The sequence below is a fragment of the Mirounga leonina genome, unplaced genomic scaffold (assembly GCF_011800145.1).
Source record: "Mirounga leonina isolate KUSES-001 unplaced genomic scaffold, KU_Mleo_1.0 Mir_91, whole genome shotgun sequence".
Classification (NCBI taxonomy): domain Eukaryota; kingdom Metazoa; phylum Chordata; class Mammalia; order Carnivora; family Phocidae; genus Mirounga; species Mirounga leonina.
Window position 1 is genome coordinate 21,615,467 of NW_023270839.1, and position 14,814 is coordinate 21,630,280.

Here is a 14,814-nt window from a genome sequence, read left to right on the forward strand (position 1 = left end):
GTCACTTAACCAGGCTAGGATGGAGTTTGTACCAGTGTATTGCCCAATAGAATGGTTTAGACTGGCATATTTGGTTTAAATTAGCTTACAGTTGGCATTCATTTAGTTAAAAATTGCGGTTAACTCACTCCTTCTACTGAGCAATAGCAAAATCAGCTTAAATTTTCCGTGTTTTTTTCTCAGCTGGGCATTTGAGAGTTGAAGAGAACAGGATAGGGGTTCCTGGCTGGCTCAGTCAGTAGAACATGTAACCCTTGATCTTGGGGTTGTGAGTTTGAGCCCCATGTTGGGTGTAGAGATTATTTAGAGATAAAATCTTAAAAAAAAAAAAAAAGAAAGAACAGAACAGAGCACCTTTTACATTTTATTGTTTGTACTCTGTTCAGAAGGAGGATACAATCTTAAAGAAGCTTCTAGAAATGCAAGACCACTCATTTTGATGGATCTTCTCAAGTTGCTATGTACAGGTAAGATCCTGAGTGTGATTCTGAGATGACAGAGATGAAACAGAGACCATGTTTTTGTCCCCAACATAGTGCCTGATATATAGGTACTCAATAAATATGTGTTGAAATGAGGCCACTCCATCTGGATCGTTTTCCAGGCTTCAGCCCTCAGTTGAACTCTCCATAGGACCTGAAATACCTCATATTACCAATTTCCCAAAAAGTTGTTACATAATCCATGGGCTGGGAGTAGGTACCTCTCCAGACTCATCATGGCTTGGGACCATATCACCCGGTGTGTTAGAAAAAGGCACGTGCCCCACTGCACAGGAATATTTTGCCATCATTAACACAGTGTTAAGGCAAAGTTTAAAATCAACTCAGCCCTCAATATCATGTTTTCTTTCGTACCGCAGAGGTTGAGTATTCTGTACTGTGCTTATAATCAAGTTACCCCACTCACCTTCTTTGATTCACTCTTTGCATTTTCTCTGCACCTGTTTGCTTGCACCTTTGGACTGTGCTTTTTTGAAGGTAAGAATTCTACCTTGTTAAACTTTTATACAGTGTAGAACAGTGCTATTTTACAGCTTTGGTAATGCTATATATAAAGGAATGGCCTAGGAGAGCTTTAGCTCTCCCCTACCAGTTTTCACAAACCCCACAATCCTCCTTCGGAATCACAGTTATTATATAAAAAGAAAAAAGTTTATGAATTACAAATAAAAGCATCTTTAGAAAACACGTTATTTTTATCGTTGCGTAGTGTGCAATCTAAGTAAAAACAGCGCTGTGGCTATGCAGAAGTAACATGAAGTGAAGACAAGTCCTGTAGCTTCCCCTCCCCACCTGATTGCTACTCCTAAGCAGTTCCCAGGGAAAGAAATCTGACACTCCCAATGCTCAAGAGATTGGTAACAGTTGTTGTTTAAGAATGGGCGCCAAAAAAAAAAAAAAAAAGAATGGATGCCAATGTCTGGCAAAGGATGTAGCATTCCCCTGAGAGCTGAGTCTCTCATTCCTTGTCTTTCCTTCTCCTGTTAGGTTATATTGTCTTGTGCTTTGGCCTGTATTCTGGATTTGCAGAGGACTCTGTTCTTATTTATCTTTTACATGTGTGATTCTGATCCAAAGCTTGTTAGGTAGTAAATTCTTTGGGAAGTGACATGTCTAAAGTACTATGAAAAGTCCCCCTTGAACGTTTTGTCTGAAATGGTAAGTAAGGAAAAAGTCAGGCTGCCATCTGGAAGTGAGACTCTGTTGCAAGTTCTTTCAAAGCAATGCAGATATGGGATATTTAAACTAAAATTCTAGGAAATTTTTTATGCAGCAAGTTTTGGTCCAAAGCATTTGGGGAGGGTAGTTTGGAAACATCATAGCACATTTACACGTCAATCTAAATAATAAAATGTGGAGAATAGTCTTGCTATATATTACTTTCCCTCAGTTCAGAAGACTTTCCTAGGGGTGCTTAGGTGGCTCAGTCATTTGAATGTCTGACTCTTGGTTTCAGCTCAGGTCATGATCTTGGGGTCGTGGGATGGAGCCCTACATTGGGCTCCCCATTCAGTGGGAGTCTGCTTGAGGTTCTCTCTCTCCTTCTGCCCCTTCTCCCCCTCCCCCACTCGCATTTTCTCTCTCTCAAATAAATAAATCTTAACCAAAAAAAAAAAAAAAAAAAAAAAAAAAAACCTCTTCCTAGTCCCAGGTTTTTCTCATAAAAATGATTACTGCTTGGGGCCCCTGGGTGGCTCAGTCAGTTGGGTGACCCAATTCTTGATTTCAGCCCAGGGCCTGATCTCAGAGTTGTGAGTTTGAGCCCTGCAATGGGCTTTGCACTGGAAGTGGAGCCTACTTAATTAAAAAAAAAAAAAAATGGGGCACTTGGGTGGCTCAGTCGGTTGAGCATTTGACTTGATTTCAGCTCAGGTTGTGATCTTGGGGTTATGGGATCGAGCACCTGGTTGGGCTCCACACTCAGCAGGGAATCTGCTTGCGATTCTCTCTCTCTCCCTCTCCCTCTGCTGCCCGCCCCTCACCGCTCATGTTCTCTCTCTAAAATAAATGGATAAGGACCCCTGGCTGGCTCAGTCCTTAAGTGTCGCCTTCAGCTCAGGTCATGATCCCAGGGTCTTGGGATTGAGCCCCGCATTGGGCTCCCTGCTTGGTGGGGAGCCTGTTTCTCCCTCTGCCCTGCTGCTCTCCCTGCTTGTGTTCTCTCTCTCTCTCTGTCAAATAAATAAATAAAATCTTTTAAAAAAATCAGCAGCATTTCTATGTTTCAACTACAAGTTCAAAAATATCATAGGTAAAATTATGACAATTGCAAATCAAAACAGCAATAACAGCAAACCCTAACAGGAAATATGTAGGATCTAGATGAAGAAAAATCTAAAACTTAGTAGAGGATATAAAAAGTCTTGATCAGAAGATTCTATACTATAAATATATCTATTTCTCCTGCATTGATCTATGGATTCAATGAAATCCCAGTAAAAACTATAACTGCATTTTTTTGGGGAACTTGATTTTTGGCTCAACTAGAAGAGTAATTGCTTGAAATTGATCAGCAAAACAAAACAAAACAAAACAAAACAAAACACAAGGGAAGACTTAACTCTGGTAGCCACTCTCCAAGATGGGCTCTCATGATCTCCGTCTTCTGGTTTTAACACCCTTCTGTTGCCCCTCCCACACTGTACCAGGGTAAGGTTGACAGATGAAATATAGAATGGCCAATTAAATTTGAATTTCAGACAAAGATTGCATATTTTTAGTATAAGTGTATCTTTAGTATTGCATGGGACATAGTTATAATAAAAAGTTTTGTTGTTTATCTGAAAATCAAGTTTAACTGGGAAGACTGATTTTTTTGTTTGTTTGTTAAATCTGAAACCCTATTAAACCAGTGTTGGTCTGACCAGTAGCTTATGACAAAACTAATGGTATGTCATTTTCAGGATTAGGTTATAGGGGCACCTGGGTGGCTCAGTCAGTTAAGCATCTGCCTTCAGCTCAGGTCATGATCCCAGGGTCCTGGGATGGAACCCCATGTCCAGCTCCCTGCTCAGTTGGGGAGTCTGCTTATCCCTCTCCCTCTGCCCCTGCCTCCGCTTATGTGCTCGCTCGCTCTCTCTCAAATAAATAAATAAATAAATAAATAAATAAATAAAATCTCTTTTAAAAAAAGATTAGGTTATAAAAAACTGTGGCTTCTGTCTTGGATATCCTCCCACTCCCCAGTTCTCTCCTCTGGAGGAAGCAAGCTGCCATGTTGTGAGCAGCCCTGTGGAGAGACCTACATGGCAAGGAACTAAAACCTCTGGCCAACATCAAGTGAGGAACTGATACTTGTCAACAATGTGAGTGAGCCTAGAAGTGAATTCTTTAACCCCAGTTAAGCCTTGAAATGACTGCAGCCCCAGCTAATACCTCCACAGCAACCTGGTGAGAGACAGCCAGAACTATCTACCTATCCTTCTCCCAGATTCCTGGCCCTTAGAAATTGGGTGAGATAATGAATGTTGTTTTAAGATGCTACATTTTGGGGTAATTTGCTATGCAACAATAGGTAACCACTACACTGACCCAGTTAGATATTTAATCATAAAGTTACAATGATAAAAACAGTTTGGTATGTATTATGCAGAAATCTGCACTTACATGGAATCGTATTGAGAGTCTAAAAATTGAAAATGTAATGAGAATTTTGTGTATGATGCAGGCATCATTCCAAATCAATGTGGAAAAAAGGAAGTAAATAAATGACATTGGGATAATTGCCTAGCCATTTAGAACCTTGCTTTACTTCAAATTCCACTTCTTCATTGCTGGCATATAGGGAAGTGATTGGCTTTTGTATATAAATCTCATATCCGCATACTTGCTATATAATTGCTTGACAGTTCCAGGAGTTTTTCTGTTGATTCTTTCAGATTTTCTACATAGCAATCACTTTGTGAACAGATACAGTTTTATTTCTTCCTTCCCAATTTGTTCACGTTCTTTTTCCTTTTCTTGCCTTAGTACATTAGCAAGGACTTCCAGAGTGGTGTTGAAAAGGAGTAGTGAAAAGGGACATCCTTGCCTTGTTCCTGATCTTAGTGAGAAAGCTTCTAGTTCTCACCATTAAGTATGATGTTAGTTGTAGGTTTCAGTAGATGTTCTTTATCGAGTTGAGGAAGCTTTCCTCTATTCCTAGTTCTCTGATAGATTTTATCAGGAATGGGTGTGGGATTTTCCAAATGCTTTTTCTGCATCTATTGATATGATCATGTGATTTTCTTTAGCCTGTTGATGTGATGGATTACATAACTGATTTTCAAATGTTGAACCAACCTTGCATACCTGGGGTAAATCGCATTTGGTCATGGCAGATAATTCTCTTTATACATTATTTGATTTGACTTACTAATATTTTGTTAAATATTTTTACAGCTATATTCATGAGAGTCTGTCTATAATTTCCTTTTCTTGTAATGTCTTTGATTTTGGTATTGGGGTAATTCTGGCCTCACAGAATCAGTTAGGAAGTATTCTCTCTGCTTCTGTTTTCAGGATGAGCTTATGGAGAATTGGTATAATTTCTGCCTTAAATGTTTGGTAGGATTCACCAGTGAACCCATCTGGGCATAATGTTTTTTTAAAACAAATTTGAAAAAAGAACAAACCCACATTTCACTGAAATAAGATGAAATGAAAATTCACTTACTATTTAGATTTAAATAAATTTGATTTTCCTCACTAAAAATAATGGTCATGTTGTCTATATTAATCCTAGATAAACCACAAAACCCTTATTTTTGTAAGTTTTCCAGGTCAAGATGAGGAAGTAGATACAGTCACAGAAAGAGACAGAAGAAAATAGATCAATTCTCAGAATCCATGGTCTCTGATTTCAGTTTGATCATGAGACAGAAGTGTTTAATATATACCTGATTAAAAGGTTAAGACTCAGGAGGGTGTAGCTTAACAAAGTAATAAATAGCAACAACCAGATATGGAACAAGAATGGCAGGCTCTCCCATCTGAACTTCAACTGTAACGTGTTCCTCTAAGTTCACACGATAAAGAGGAAACCTGTACTTACACCCTTGTTTAATGAGCTTACAGTTTCTCTTTCTCTCTGATACTTCCATTGACTGTATGCTACAAATATTTAACAATATACTTAAAACCCCAACTAGTCAAAGGTCAGTTGTGAGGTTCATTGTAACACTTTATAAAATCTATTCTTTCCTCTTACACCTCCTCAAAATTTATTCCTTCAAAGAAGTGATAACTCAATACAGTTGGATCCACAGTGATAATAAATGCCATATCCAAAATGACGTTAAGCATTTCTAGAGTGCCAGAACCAGAGATCATGCAGAAATGAAACTTCGTACTTGCAATACTATCTTCTGGAAGAACAGATAAGTCTTCAAGGCGTGAGCAATAAAACAGTGGTTGTCTACACAGATAGATTATCAATGGCTAATGTATTCAATAAGAGGCATATAGGCAAAGATACTCAGTGACAGTGATTAAGTGGCCTACATATACCTTACAGTTTTTCCACCAAATATTAAATATAGGAGAAATTTTTTTTTTTTTTTTTTTTTTTTTAAGATTTTACTTATTGGGCACCTGGGTGGGTCGGTTGGTTGACTGTCTGCCTTTGGCTCGGGTCATGATCCCAGAGTCCTGGGATGGAGCCGCATGTTGGGCTCCCTGCTTAGCGGGGAGTCTGCTTCTCCCTCTGCCTCTGCCCCATCTCCCCACTCATGTTCTCTCTCTCTCTCTCAAATAAATAAATAAGAATCTTAAAAAAATTTTTTTTTACTCATTTGAGAGAGAGAGAGAGCACAAGCAGGGAGGGGGAGGGGCAGAGACAGAGGCAGACTCCCCACTGAGCAGGGAACTGACAAGGGTATCAACCTATTTTTTAACATTCTCTTAGGTACTTTTTATGGTTTATGAATTACCTGTAGGAAGCACTGACTTGTTTGTGTAGAGTTCAATAATGTGTATCTACCGTTAAATCCAGATCATGTTTTATATAAGAGTTTATGTTCAGCAAAGTCAAGTTACTTGACCTTCATTCTGTCAAAGTCTTCCTCAGGAATGCTTTTGAGATGCTTTTGAGCATTTTCACAGCAGTCATTCTCAAACTTCATCACAGGAAGAATACATAAGACTTTCAGCAATGCATAAGCATTAGGGAAAATTTGGGGTCAGGCAGATGTAGGGCTTCCTAAGTGGTGGATGGGAACTCTACCTCTTTCCTTCTGTTTTTCTACTTGATTTTCTACCAGTGAAGCTGCACTGAGAGTGTGTCAGGATTGGCTAAGTTACTTCTGTACAAGTCAGCATAGTGTTTCTCTGATATGTTGAATTTGAGCTGTCCCATGACAGACAATACCCGAGATCAGCATTTACAAGATTTGGGGTATTGTTCTGAGAATATATCTTTAAGTTTCTGAGTAATGTCTTCCACTGTTGGAACATTTAGGGATCCTTTATAGTAATTCTCAGAGGTTAGTTGAGATTCCAGGTTACCTTGCTGACCTCTGTGGAATTTCTCAGGGAGTTTTATTTGAGTATCAAGTTGGTTATCAAATTTATGGCTTCCTCATAGCAAAATCCATGGTAAATTTTAATGTTTTCCATCACCTCATTAGTGAACGCAGCACTGCAGTCAAGCTGCTAGCTGCAAAGATAACATCCAAGATGTGTCCTGCTGGGAATTTTGTCCAAGGGCTCTTATAAAAGGTAGGACTTTTTTGTAAAGGTTAAGATAGGATATTTTTAAGAACAACAATGACAAAAATAAAAACCTGTTGATAGCACGGCGGAGGGACAGATTCTTAGCCAGCCACAGGTATTCCATCTAATATTTGTGTCTCTACTTATACCATCTAAACATAAAATAAGTGCTTGCGGGAAATCTATTAAAATTTCTCAGGACCTCTCCCCCAGAATTTATCCCACATGTCAGCAATGCTTGAAAGTTATCAGGAGCTTAGAGAATTCTTGGGATTTCATCAGCCTCAGGTCCATCCAGAGGTAGGTTTTGTTTATTTAACAATTAAAACTTCAGATAAAGATTTTAGGTATTGTTTTCCTTCTCTTCAAGGGTTAAAGGTACAATGTCTTTATCCAGTTCTTTACCTCCTGCTTTGGGGTTCTAAGCATCGCTGTTGTTTGTCTCTTTATTGTTATATTCCTGGACAGAAGTTTTTGTCAATTTTTTTTCTTGTTTGTTTTGTTTTTATGTTTCAGTGTCCTGATTTCATCTTCACTCAATTCTTTTATTTGTTTTCTGTGTCTATTATGCAGATTGTTCAAATGACTTGTCAGATAAAAATTTGTCCTATAAGGACAAGTTCTACAGATTGCAGGGGTCTCAAAGTGTTTGGTGCATAACCAATAATGTTGTCTCTTCTAAGTTTTATCTTTTAAGCCTGCTCTTCTTTAATTCTTCACTTACTGATGCATTTAGCCAGGCTCCCCTGGGGAAACTGAAGAAGACCAGGTCTGGCTCTTCCTTGTGCACGTGGGCTCTGTGAAGGAGTTAGGGGTCCTTTCCCTGCAGTCCCAGCTCTCCCAATCCTATCTTCTCAGGGCAGCCTACCATCAGTAGGGTTGGGGAGGAGAGCCAGCCCAGCACCTTCAACTTAGAATTCTATGTCTAACTATTGATTAAATAGGATAGTAGAAAAAAAAGACCTTTTTTGACATGAAAATATTAAAAAAATAAAGTTTACCTCCCTTGCATCCTGGTGTAGTCAGGCTGCTAAATTGGCCCCCCAGTGATCCTGCTTGAGTGTCGGCTGGCCCTAGTGGCTTGCTTCTCATGAATGCAATAAGGCAAAAGTGATGGATATCACTTTCGAGATTAGGTTACAAAAGACTGACTTGGTCTTGCTTGCCGTCTTTCTTGTTCTCTTGCTTCCTTGTTCTGATGAAGTCAACTATCTTCTTATGAGTCACACCATGAAAAAGTCAATGTGACAAGGAACTGAGGACCCCAGTCCAACAGGAAACACTTTAAGTCTATTACCAAAAAGAATAACCACGATATCCCCCAGTAGTAAGCCCCTGGTGTGTCTTCTAAGAAAGGAAGCAGAAAGAACACCACAGGGATAATTATATTTCTAACCCAGGGGTTCTCAGCTGGGGGCAGTTTTATCCCCAGAGGACATTTAGCAACATCTGGAGACATTTTTGATTGTCATAACTTGAGGTGGGGGGGACCACTACTGGCATCTAGTGGGCAGAGACCAGGGATGCTACTAACCATCCTACAGTGCAGAGGACAGCCCCACAACGAAGAGTTATGTCAAATGTACCATCTGAATGTCAATAGTGCCGAAGTTGTAAGAAATCTTGTTCTAACCTAATAGTTTGATTCTTCAACTTGCAGTTGATGTCCCACCTATGGGTAGTTTGCCTATATACTTATTGTTTGTTAAGGCTGGCAAAGTGTAGAATATTGCTGGATAACAACTAGTTGCAAGGATTTAACCATGGGAGGCTAATAAGGGTACTGGGCATGAGACCTGTCAGCTACAGCAAGTGAGTGCAAGAATGAATCCATAATTTCGGGAAGCAATATCGTCTTTTTTTTTTTTTTTTTTAGCAATGTCATCTTTTAATGGCTTCCTTCCTGTGATATTATGAATTATAATAAGAAATATGTATTTGGTCTTTGTCCTGTTCCTAAGACAAAACTTCTAAAACCCGAGGAATTTGTTAAGTGGTGAGAGAGATAAAGGTACTTCTTGTTATGTTAATGAGATGGCTTTTGGCATGCCCCTGGTTCACCCAAGAATGGGGTCATACTTCCTGGGAGATGAGAGGGGCTGGCGGTTGAATTGATCTCCAAAGGCTGATGATTTAATCAATCATGCCCATGTAATGAAGTCTCCATAAAAACCTAGAAATGGACAGAATTTGGACAGCTTCCAGGTTGGTGAACATGAGGAGGTTCTGGGAGAGGAGCACACACAGGCTGGGCATGGAAGCTCCGTGTCCCTTGCCATATACCTTGCCCTAAACATCTCTTCCGTCTGGATGTTTGTCTGTATCCTTTATCATATCCTTTTGTAATAAACTGGTAAATGTATGTAAATGTTTCCTTGAGTTCTGTGAGCCACTCTAGCTAGTAAGTTGAATCTGAAAGGGTAGAGGTCAGGAAAACCTTTGATTTATAGCCAGTTGCTAAGAAGAAGCACAGCTAACAGCCCACACTTGCGACTGGCATCTGAAATCCAGCGAGTGGATCTTTGGAACCTCCAATCTATAGCTGGTTGGGCCGAAGCATGGGTGTTAACCTGAGCTTGTAATTGGCTTCGGAAGTGGAGGTGGTCTTTTGTGATTGAGCCCTGTCCCTTTGGAATCTGATGCTTTCTCCAGGTAGATTGTTCAGAATTGAGTTGAACTGTAGAACACCTACCTGGTGTCCTGAGCATTGCTTGGGGGTGTGGGGGGGAAACCTCCTCCATATACATGCTGGCGTTAGTCTTAGAACCATTTTACTCCCCTAGAAAAAGTCCTTGCCTCTATGCTCCAGAAACTCTAGGAGTATTCCCAAGGAATTTTTAGCTTCTCTTATAAATGCTTGTTCTATGTTGGTGGCTTGAGATTGTGCCCTTACCTTATACCTGGTTTTTGTCTCTTCTGTGCCAGACTTGATTTATTTGTGCCTCAGAGTAATGCTTTCACGTTGGCTTCTACCTAAACTCTGTACCTCTTAGGACAATCTTGACACAGTGCCATATCCAACACAATCTCTAGGGCCTTGCTTGTTCGGAGTGGGGTGGGGAGTTTAAACACTTATAACCAAATTTTTAGCAAATTGTTAATCCATGTGTCTCTAAAGTTCAGCATTAGTGAATATCTAGTAGGTTAGATTTTATAATAATTTACCTGCAACTAGAGCATAGACTATATTACTTAAAGTTAGAAAGATTTTCTAGTATTGACTAGCTACATAAATTTTGTTTTAGTATTACATACAAGGTATCTGCAACCATAGCTCAGTTGAGCATTCAGCATTCTACACATACACAGAAACTGGTTTGGCCAGTTGGACTAAATTAGCTGATCCTAATTGTTTACTATTTTCAACCAGATAAATGTTTAATGATTAGTTGGTAACTAGTCCTAGATTTGTTTTATCAACCCGCCATAAAGCCATTGTCCTAGGACAATCCAAACTGATTGGCAACTATGTTTCAAAAGATATTACAAGTGTCTTTAGATTTATGACTTACAAGCATAAATTGTTTTTTAAAAAGCATAAATATTTTCAATTGAGTGTGTTAACTCCAGTTTTCTGAGATTTTTAGTCTTCCACCTGTGATCTTAAGAGTTTTTTTAGCCATCCTCTGTTCTAGTTATCTATTATTGCATAATAAACCACCTCCAAATCTAGCAACATGGGAAACAGCAGTTTTACTATCCTCAAAGAATTCTGATAGGTCATGGTGGGGATGTTTTTGTCTCTGTTCCACTCTGTCCAGGACCTCAGCCAGGAAGACTCAGTGTTGAGTGGTGACTTGAACAGCTGGGAACTGGAATCATCAGGAGACTTCTTCACTCACATGCCAGCACCTGGGCTAGGATGACATAAAGGCTGGGCTCAGCCGGGGCTGTTGACCAGATCACTTACCTAGGGCCAATCTCTCTCTCTGGCTTGGGCTTCTTACAGGGTGGTGGCTAAGTTCCAAGAAGGAACTTCCTGAGAGTGAGTGTTCCAGGAGACCCAGGTGGAAGCTGTAAGGCCTTTTATGATCTATTTTCAGAAGTCACATGGCATTTCTTCCATATTCTATTGCAGAGATCAGTGAACTGTGACCTCCTGCCAAATCCAGCCTGCCACCTGTCCTTGTAAATAAAGTGTTATTGGAACATAGCCATGCCCATTCGTTTGCGTTTCGTCTATGGCTGTTTTTATGCTATGATGCAGTTGAGTAGTTGCAACAGAGACCGTAGTCTGCAAAGCCTAAGATATTAACTACCTGGCCCTTTACAGAAATGGTTCGCTGAGCCCTGCTCTGTCAGCTAAAGCAATCACAGCCTCTTAGTGTCAATGGGAACCCCACTCTTGGTGGGAGATAAGTCAAAGAAAGTACAGCCTTTTTGGAAAATTACCATAGCACCTGTTTACCTCTCAGATTTTTTAAAAGATTTTATTTATTTATTTGAGAGCAGAGAGGAAGAGCCCAGAGGGAGAGAGGCAGGAGCAGACTCCCCAAGGACCAGAGAACCCAATGCGGGACTCGATCCCAGGACCCCGAGATCACGACCCAAGCTGAATGCAGATGCCCAACTGACTGAGCCACCCAGGTGCCCACCTCTCAGATTTTTTTATGTGTATTTTTAGAAATACTTTTATTCAGTAGTTGATGCGGGGGAATTAAGAGGAAGAGAATGTAACTTCCAACAAGTCATACATTTATTGCAAGAACTGAATACTAATAAAGATTTTTTTTGGTAAATTATATAGACATTTTGTCATAAGAGAAAAGTATAATGAAAATAGTGTATTCCAGGGGTGCCTGGGTGGCTCAGTCATTAAGCGTCTGCCTTCAGCTCAGGTCATGATCCCGGGGTCCTGGGATCGAGACCCTCATCGGGCTCCCGCCTCCCCAGGAAGCCTGCTTCTCCCACTCCCACTCCCCCTGCTTGTGTTCCCTCTCTCACTGTCAAATAAATAAATAAAATCTTTAAAAAATAAAAATATAAATAAATTTTAAAAAAAAGAAAATAGTGTATTCCAAAGGCTGGCTTTGATTTATCCTATTTTAGATGATTAAACCTTAAATAACCCCCATTTTTTCTTTTTTTGTGTTAAATATACATAACATAAAATTTGTCATTTTAACCATATTTAGGTGTATAGTTCAGTGGCGTTAAACACAGTTGACCTTTGGGGCACCTGGGTGGCTCAGTCGGTTAAGCGGCTGCCTACGGCTCAGGTCATGATCCCAGGGTCCTGGGATGGAGTCCCACATCGGGCTCCCTGCTCTGCGGGGAGCCTGCTTCTTCCTCTCCCTCTGCCTGCTTCTCTGCCTACTTGTGTTCTCTATCTCTCTGTCAAATAAATAAATAAAATCTTAAAAACAAAACAAAACAAAACAAAACAGTTGACCTTTGAACAACATAGGTTTGAATAGCATGTGTCCAATTATACTCACAATAACTACAGTACAGAACTATAGATTTATTTTCTCTTATGATTTTTTAGAATTTTTTATTTAAATTCCATTTAATTAACATACACTGTATTATTAGTTTCAGAGGTTACCTCTTAGGTTTTAATCTTTGTTTGGTTTTTAATTTTGTAAACTACTTAAAATAGCTCTTCTCACTATGCGAATGAGTGCTGAAATTCTGTGAGAATAAGTTAAAAAGTGGGAGTCAGCCATGTTATTTCAAGTTTTATTCTTTTGAAATTTTCCTATGTCAGCTCCTGTGGATAAATATTTTGCTGGTAATTTTTTCAAAGAAAGGATAGCTGATTTAACCCATGTTCACAGAGTTAATGCAAGGATAAAGAAGACTTTTAGTTCTTTAAAAAAAAATAAAGAAGAGAGAGAGAGAGAGATGGTAAACAGTTGTCCGAACAGTTAAGCTTCACTTGGTCAATGAGTTTCAGGTTTTAGAAATCACTACTTACTTATGAAAAAATTTTTATTTAAATATGCTCTATTGGTACCATTTTAATTAACTCTGATTTCCTCATCTATGGAATGAAGGGGTTGGGTAGTCAGTGGTTCTCTGGCTGCAGATTCAAATCATGGGGCCCACGTCCTTATCTTAAATAAGTAAATCAGAATGTCTGGAGGTCAGGCCCCCATAGGTTTTAAAAGCTCCTCAGGTTATTTTCATATATAGCCAGGGCAGAGAAATAGGTGGTTGGGTGACTGTGGCCTCCTTTACAGATGGTAATATTTTCTTGTTCTGTGCTTGTAAAGGGAATGTGGAAATAGAAAGTTTCCCCATATTTTTGGCTTATGCTAATTGAGAAAATTATTTGGAATGAAAGTTGTACATTTTAATATGATAACCGGCATGATTTAATATCTCACAGTCACTTGGACTTGCTGAGTTAGCATGAACCTAAGTCAAATAGATTTTCACCTATCTTTGACAGACCAATTATCTGTCATTTCACACTACCCATTTACTGAAGCCGACTTTCTATTTGTTTGTTAATGAACATGCTACTATGATACGTCTTTTCAGAATGATATCGACACACATCTGCAAGTATATAGTAACAATGTTGCTCAAACTTAAGTGTGCACCTGAATCACTTAGGGAATCTTGTTAAAATGTAGATTCTGATTCAATAATTTTGGGGTGAGACTCTGACTTAAGAATCTGCATTTCTAACAAGCTCCCAAATGATACCCATGCTACCCACCTATCATCCATATGCTACCCCTTGAATAGCAAGGTATTAAGATATCCATCCAGACTGGCTAATTGAACTCAGAACTGCAAATTCAATCTCAGAACTGATTAAGAAAAAGAATGAGGTCACAGGGAAAAGGGAAAGGGTGCTAGAGTCACTTTAAAATTCATTATAGTATGCATAATGGCACCTCTTTTTTATTTTTGAAAGAAATAGCCCGCTGAGAAAATTCTAGAACTCTGTTGCTGGTTCTTTCTTCAGGTTTACCAATAATCATTTTCTTCAGCTGTATGATATCTGCCCTCTACGATATAGACCTCATGCAGTGGCTAATCCTGCAGGTATATTTAGCAGCCAAGAGCTCATTTCATTAGGACAGTATAGTGTAGTGGTGATGCATTGAACTGGGTCTTGGAAGACCTGGGTGCTTGTCTTTATCACCTTTTGACCGTGTGATCTTGAACAGGTCAGTTAATCTCCTTGAGCCTCAATCTTGTCTTTAAATCCGAGCTAATAATTCCTGCCATATGGAGGTATTAAGAGGAACAAATGGTTGTGAAAGTGCTTTGTAAATTACAAAGTAATTTATACATGTAAGTTATTATTGTCCATAGAATATTCTTTTTTAATTTCTTTTTTTATTGAGGTATAATTCACATACATTGTATTAGTTTCAGGTGTACAACATAATAATTCAATATTTGTATATATTGTGAAAGATCACCACAATAAGTCTAGTTAACATCCGTCCACTATACAGTTACAGAATTTTTTTTTCTTGTGATGAAAACTTTTAGGCTGTATTCTCTTAGCAACTTTCAAATATGCAATACAATATTATTAACTCTAGTTGCCATGTTGTACATAATATTCCCATGACTTATTTATTTTCTAATTGGCAGTTTGTACCTTCACTCCCTCCTCCCATTTCTGGCAACCACCACTGTTCTCTGTATCTTC